This window comes from Sminthopsis crassicaudata, chromosome 4, assembly GCF_048593235.1.
Source record: "Sminthopsis crassicaudata isolate SCR6 chromosome 4, ASM4859323v1, whole genome shotgun sequence".
In the NCBI taxonomy this organism is placed as follows: Eukaryota; Metazoa; Chordata; class Mammalia; order Dasyuromorphia; family Dasyuridae; genus Sminthopsis; species Sminthopsis crassicaudata.
In genome coordinates, this window is record NC_133620.1 from 297,051,955 (window position 1) to 297,059,053 (window position 7,099).

Genomic DNA, 7,099 nt, shown 5'->3' on the forward strand with positions numbered 1-7,099 from the left:
CAATCTACCAGCCAGCAGCTTAAGGGGCCAGATGACTGACACAGCAGGCTAGTGGTCAGGCCTGGAAAGCCTGGAGATTTTGACATAGGCAGCTAAACTAAGTCAGGTAATCCCTGTGCAGCAGGAATCTTGAAGTAATTCCCTCTGTACTTTAGGAGCAGTGCTCAACTTTAGCAGTCACAAATAGGCTGAAAAGTGATCAAAAAACAAAAAAACACTGACCATTATTAAAAACTCTTATGGTATCAGGGAAGATTAAAAAAGGCCAATGATAAAAATGTCTAGTTGCATGACTTGCATGAATTGGTTTCATGTTCAAAAAAGTCCTTTTGGAAGACCTCAAAAATTTTTTAAAAGTCAAATAAAAGAAGTGGAAGAAAATTTGGGAAAAGAAATGAGAGTTATGCAAGAGTTAACAGCTTAAAAAAGGAAACACAGAAAATGGAAAAAAGAAAACAACTCCTTAAAATTACAAAAATACACTGAAGAAAACAGCTTCTTAAAAAGTAGAATTGGCCAAATGAAAAAGGAGGTACAAAAGCTGACCAAAGAAAATAATTCCTTAAAAAAATAGAATTGGGAAAATAGAAGCTAATAATATGTGATATCAAAAATCAATAAAAGAAAATCAAAAGAATGGAAAAATAGAAGAAAATATAACATCTAATTGGAAAAACAACTGACATGGAAAATAGATCCAGGAGAGAAGATTTATTTATTTTTCAATTTTCCCCAGGTACATATAAAACACCTTGTTTTATTTTACATATACATTCCTTTTTGGTTTGGGTTTGGGTTTTTAGGGACCCACTTCACCCACTACCAAATCTTCTATCACCCTCTCCCTCTCATTGTCTTAATAATGTTTTGGTTTTTTTAACCCATCCCCACCCACTACCCCCCTCTTCTCTTTCTTTTCTTCCTAGTGTTAATGTTCTCTACAAGCCAGCTCCTTCTTTTTCTTTCTTTCCAGCCAAAACTGAGATCAAGCTTCAGACAATGCTTAATTCCCCTCCTTTCTTTCCCTTTATTAGGTTTTTTGTGCTTCTTCATGTGATCTAATTCATATGATCAATGGGAGTTCCATTATACCTTCCCTTTTCTTCTAGTACAGATCTTTTTCCTCTCCTTAATGTCTTTTTCTTTGATATCTTCACATCAGAGTTCACAATCACATCTTTCATCCATGTGATGCTCAGTAACAGATACAATTGTAAAGAATTATAAATTTCATTTTCCCATTTAGGGATATAAATAATATATATTTTGATGAACAAGCCTAGAAAGATTTACGTGAACTGATGCTGAACAAAGTAAGCAGAGCCAGAAATACATTGTACCCAATAACAGCAAGAATGTGCAATGATCAACTATGAAAGACTTGGTTCTTCTCAGTGGTTCAGTAATCCAAAGCAATCTCAATAGACTTTGGGCAGAAAATGCCATCTGCATCCAGAAAAAGAACTAAGGAAACTGAATGTAAGTCAATATATGCTATGTTAGTTAATTTTTTCTGTTTTTTTTTTTTTTTAATCTCTCCCATGTCTTTTCCCTTTTACTCTGATTTTTCTCTCCCAACATGATTCATAAAGCAATGTGTATTGCAAATTTTTGATACATATTTATTTAACAAATTTATTTTGCCAGAAAAAAATAATATATATTTTCCCCGTTTACCTTTCTATGTTGCTCTTGAGTGCTATGTTTGAAGATTAAATTTTCTGTTTAGTTTTGTTTTTTTCAATAGAAATGATTAAAAGTCCATCACCTCCCCTGAAAGATGATGCTCAGTCTCACTAGGTAATTAATTCTTGGTTGTAACTCCAGGTCCCTTACCTACTAGAATATAGTATTCTAGGCCCTCCTATACTTTATTGTAGAAGCTTCCAGATCCTGGATAATTCTAACTGTTGCTTCTCGATATTTGAATTGTTTTTGTCTGGCAGCTTGCAGTATTTTTCTCTTGAGAGTGTATTTCTGGAATTTTGCAATAGTCCTTGGAGTTTTCCTTATAGGATCTCCTTCTGTAGGTGATCGATGGATTCTTTCAATGACCATTTCCCTCTCTGTTTCTAGAATATGGAGCAATTTTCCTTGATGATCTCTTGAAGAATGCTATCCAGGCTCTTTTTTTTTTTTTGGTCATGTTCTTCAGATAGACCAAGAATTTTTAAATTGTCTCTCCTGGATTTATTTTCCAGGTTGGCTATTTTTCCAGTGAGATATTTTACATTTTTCTTCATCTTTTCATTGTTTTTCATTTGTTTAACTGATTCTTGATGTCTCATAGTCATTGGCTTTCATTTGCTCCATTCTAGTTTTAATGTGTGATTTTCTTCAGTTAGTTTTTGAATATCTTTTTTCCATTTGGTTAATTCTACTTTTGAAAGTGTTTTCTTCAGTGGATCTTTTTTTTTTTTTTTTGTATTTGGCCAATTGTATTTTTTAAGGAATTACCTTCCCTTTCCAAGCTGTTGACTCTCTCTTTTAACATCTCTCATTTTTTTCCTTATTTTCTCTCCTACCTCTCTTATTTGCCTTTTAAAGTCTTTTATAAATACTTCCAGGAAACCTCTTTGGGCTTGAGACCAATTCATATCAAATCATAGATTTCCTCTTTGAACATGTTGTCCTCCTGAGTTGGTGTTTTGGTCTATCCCCATATTAACTTTCCATGGTCAAGGTTCTTTTCTGTTTCTTGTTAATTTTCTCTCCTTTTCTTTTGGTATCTCCTCTTTTTATATTTTTATGGAGGTATTATCCCAAGTTTCCTATGTAACAGCCTTGTTTCCCAGAATTTGCCTTCTGGGATGGAACTGGAAGATCTCCACTGGTCTGCTCTTCTACTGAGCCAGGAGGGTCTTCGTTGTTCATTTGCTGTGATTAAGACTCTCTCATTGGCTTTTCAAAACTCCATCTGAGCTGGACTAATACCCTTTTTACTCCAATGAGACTGCCTTCTTGATCTATCTTGAGCTGGAGAGTGGTTTCATTCTGTCAGATTTTGTTCAGAGGCTTGGTTTGATATTATATTCAAGGGAAATTGGGAGAGCTTAAGCAGCTTCATGGCTTCACTTTGCCATCTTGGTCTACCCATAAAAGTAGTCCCATTCATATATATATATATATATACATATAGTCCCATTTATATATACATATTTCCATATGAATCATATGAAAGAGAAAAATCAGAACGAAAAGGGAGTAAACATGAGAAAAAATGGAAGAGAAAAAAAGTATACATACCATGTGTTGATTTACATTCAGTCTCCATAATTTTCTCTCTGGATGTGGATGGTGTTTTCCATCCACATTTTATTAATATTGCTTCAAATCACAGAACTATTTAAAAGAACCAAATCTATCACAGTTGATCATTGCACAATTTTGCTGTTGTGGTGCACAATGTTTTCTGGGTTCTGTTTGTTTTTCTCATCAGTTCAATCTTTCCAGGCGTTTCTGAAATCAGCCTGCTCATAATTTGTTTTTATAGAACAGTAATATTCCATTACTTTCATATACTATAATTTATTCAGCCATTCCTCAATTGAAGGGTGTTTTCTCATAAGGAGAAATAATTTACAAATTATTGAACTACCTGAAAACCATGAGTTAAAAAAAAAGAGAGATAATTTCAAGAAATTATCAAAGAAAACTGCTCCACTATCCTAGAAATAGAAAGTAAAATAGTAATTAAAAGAATCCACTGATCAAGTCCTGAAAGAGATACCCAAGTGAAAATTCCCAAGAACATTGTAGCTAAAATTCCAGAACCCTCAGATTAAGCAAAAATATTGCAAGCAGACAGAAAGAAAATATCCAAACATCTAGAAGTTATAGTCAGGATTACACAAGATTTAGCAGCTTCTGTCTTAAAAGATTAGGGGCTTGGAATATCATATTCAGGAATGCAAAGGAGCTTGCAATTCAAGAATGCATAATCTCTTGAATAAAAAAAAATGGATATTCAATGAGATGGGGGACTTCCAGACTTTCCTGATGAAAAAAGAATTAAACAGAAATTTTGATTTTCAAATACAAGACCTAAGAGAAGCTTTAAAAGGTAAATGAAAAAGAAAAATACCTAAATTATTCAATAAGGTTAAACTATATACATCCCTACATGGAAAGATGAGACTTGTAACTCCTTTTTTTTTTTTTTTTTTTTTTTTTAATAGCTTTTTATTTACAAGATATATGCATGAGTAATTTTTCAGCATTGACAGTTGCAAAACTTTTTGATCCAATTTTTCCCCTCCTTCCCCCCATCCACTCCCCCACATGGCAGGTTGACCAATACATGTTAAATATGTTAAAGTATATATTAAATACAATATATGTATACATGTCCATACAGTTATTTTGCTGTACAAAAAGAATCGGACTTTGAAATAGTGGAGTTCTTTTGCTGGGTGTAGCTGGTTCAGTTCATTACTGCTCTATTGGAACTGATTTGGTTCATCTAATTGTTGAAGAAAGCCATGTCCATCAGAATTGATCATCATATAGTATTGTTGTTATTATAAGTGTATAATGATCTCCTGGTCTTGCTCATTTCACTCAGCATCAGTTCATGTAAGTCTCTCTGACTTGTAACTTAAGAGTTAATAAGTCTTGGACACTGATACATTTTTGGTGGAGTTGTGAAAGAATCCAGCCATTCTGGAGAGCAATTTGGAACTATGCCCAAAAAGTTGTCAAACTGTGCATACCCTTTGACCCAGCATTGCTGTTATTGGGATTATATCCCAAAGAAATACTAAAGAGTGGAAAGGGACCTGTATGTGCAAGAATGTTTGTGGCAGCTCTTTTTGTTGTAGCTAGAAACTGGATGATGAATGGATGTCCATCAGTTGGAGAATGGTTGGGTAAATTGTGGTATATGAAGGTTATGGAATATTATTGCTCTGTAAGAAATGACCAGCAGGAGGAATACAGAGAGGCTTGGAGAGACTTACATCAACTGTTGCTGAGTGAAATGGCAGAACCAGAAGATCGCTGTACACTTTAACAACAATACTGTATGAGGATGTATTCTGATGGAAGTAGAAATCTTCAACATAAAGAAGATCCAACTCACTTCCAGTTGATCAATGATGGACAGAAATAACTATACCCAGAGAAGGAACACTGGGAAGCGAATGTAAATTGTTAGCACTACTGTCTATCTACCCAGGTTACTTATACCTTCGGAAGCTAATAATTAATGTGCAACAAGAAAAAGATATTTACACACATATATTGTATCTAGGTTATATTGTAACACATATAAAATGTATGGGATTGCCTGCCTTCGGGGGGAGGGAGTGGAGGGAGGGAGGGGATAATTTGGAAAAATGAATAAAAAAATTAAAAAAAAAAAAAAAGCAAAAATTGATCTAATTAAAAGAGATAAGGAAGGAAACTATATCTTGCTAAAGGGTACCATAGATAATGAAGCAATATCAATATTAAATATATATGCACCAAGTGGTGTAACATCTAAATTCCTAAAGGAGAAGTTGCAAGAAGAAAAAAGGAGAAAAAAAAAGTTGCAAGAAAAAAAATTTATGGCATATAACCAAAGTAGTAATTAGGGGATATTCATATATTTAAATGTAAGCATTAATATTAATTTAATAAAACAAAGAGCACATCAATGTATTGGGTATGCAACTACAAAAAAAGCTAGAAAATGGACAGAATAAAAATCTTTAATTAAACATTAATTGGAAATCCCGAAAATCAAGAGAGAGATGAATAAAATTGAAAGAAAACCATCAAATTAATATATGCAAAAAAAAAACAATTAAAATAAACTCTTGGTTAATTTGATTTAAAAAAGAAGGAAACAAAATTGCCAACAATCAAAAATGAAAAGGGTAAGTTAATTATCAATGAATAGGAAATTAAAGTAATAATTAGGGAGCTATTTTATCTGACTGTATACCAATAAATCCAACAATCTAAATGAAATGTATCAATATTTACAAAAACATAAATTATTCAGATTGAAGGAAGAGGAAATAAAATTTTTAAATAACCCCATTTCAGAAGAAGAAATTAAGTCATCAGTGAGGTTTCTAAGCAAAAATTTGTAGGAACAGATAAATTTACAAGTGAATTCTTCCAAATATTTAAAAAACAATTAACTCCAATACTATATAAACTATTTAGGAAAATAGGCAAAGAATGAGTCCTACCAAATTTCTTTAATAACACAAATATACCCAAACCAGGAAGAGCTAAAACAAAAAGAAAGCTATTGAACAATTTTTCTAGTGAATATTGTTGGAAAGTTTTTTAAATAAAACACTAGCAGGAAATTATAGCAATATATCACTAGGATAATACACTGTGACTAGATGGGATTTATACTAGGAATGCAAGGCTCGTTCAATCTTAGGAAAACTATGAGTATAATTGATCATATTGATAAAATACCAACAGAAATCATATGATTATCAAAAAACATCAGCAAGCATTATGTAATGAGAATATCAAAGGAATCAATGAAAAATAAATTGAATTTAAATTGTCTAGCTTTACCAAATATAAAACTATATTCAAACTATCTGTTACTGACTAATAAGAGTGGTAAATGAATAGAATAAATTAGGTATACAAGACATAGTAGCAAATGAACACAATAATCTACTGGTTGATACATTCAAAGAAATAGAGCTTTGACAATCAGCTACATCCAGAGAAGGAACACTGGGAAATGAGTGTAAACTGTTATTTTTACCTTCTGAATCCAATTCTTCCTGTGCAACAAAAAATTCGGTTCTACACACATATATTGTATCTAAATTATACTGTAATATATTTAACATATATAAGACTGCTTGCCATCTGGGGGAGGGGGTTGGGGGAGGAAGGGAAAAAATCTGAATAGAAGTAAGTGCAAGGGATAATGTTGTAAAAAATTACCCATGCATATGTACTGTCAAAAAATGTTATAATTATAAAATAAAATAAAAAATTTAAAAAAAAATAAATTAAAAAAAAATAAAATAAATTAAAAATTGGTTTATTATACACATAAAATAAATAAATAAATAAATAGATAAATAAATCAGAAAAAAAAAAAAAAAGAAATAGAGCTTTGGGACAAGAA